This window comes from Gymnoscopelus microlampas (genome assembly GCF_963454915.1).
Source record: "Gymnoscopelus microlampas genome assembly, chromosome: 14".
NCBI classification, from domain to species: Eukaryota; Metazoa; Chordata; class Actinopteri; order Myctophiformes; family Myctophidae; genus Gymnoscopelus; species Gymnoscopelus microlampas.
The window spans coordinates 25,225,209-25,225,862 of NC_139951.1; positions in this window are offsets into that span (position 1 = coordinate 25,225,209).

Sequence of the window (654 nt, forward strand, 5' to 3'; positions counted from 1 at the left end):
TTTCTTATTTCTGTTGTCCAAATCACGAAATTGCAAATCCAATGTTACTGGGCTATGGTCTGAAATTAATATTGGATGATAAGTGCTATCAATCACCGCAGGAATGAGCTTAGAATCTAGGAAAAAGTAGTCAATGCGACTTGAGGTTTTATGTACTGGACTAAAAAAGGAATACTCTCTCCCCGCGGGGTTGACTAATCTCCAAATATCCACAATATTTGAGTTATTTAGCAGAGTATTCAAAAGACATCCAGCCTTTGACTGCTGCAAGGAAAGAGGCGAGCTTTTGTCCAGTGCAGTATTCATAACACAGTTAGCGTCGCCCGCAATCAGAACATTAGTATGGTGTATATCGGGAATCAAATTAAACAGTTTTTTGTAAAAATCCGGGCAATCAAAATTCGGGCCATAAATATTCACCAGGGTCACAGGCAGAGACGCCAGGTGACCAGTAATAATTAAGTATCTACCATCCGGATCAGTTATTGTAGTAGTTTGAGTGAATGGAATATTTTTCCTAAATAATATCGCTACACCTCTCGCCTTAGCTCCAAAGTTAGCATGATATGCCTGACCCAGCCAGTTAGCACGAAGAATTGACTGCACATTGCGTTTAGCATGTGTTTCTTGGAGGAAAATAATATCCGGCTGTAA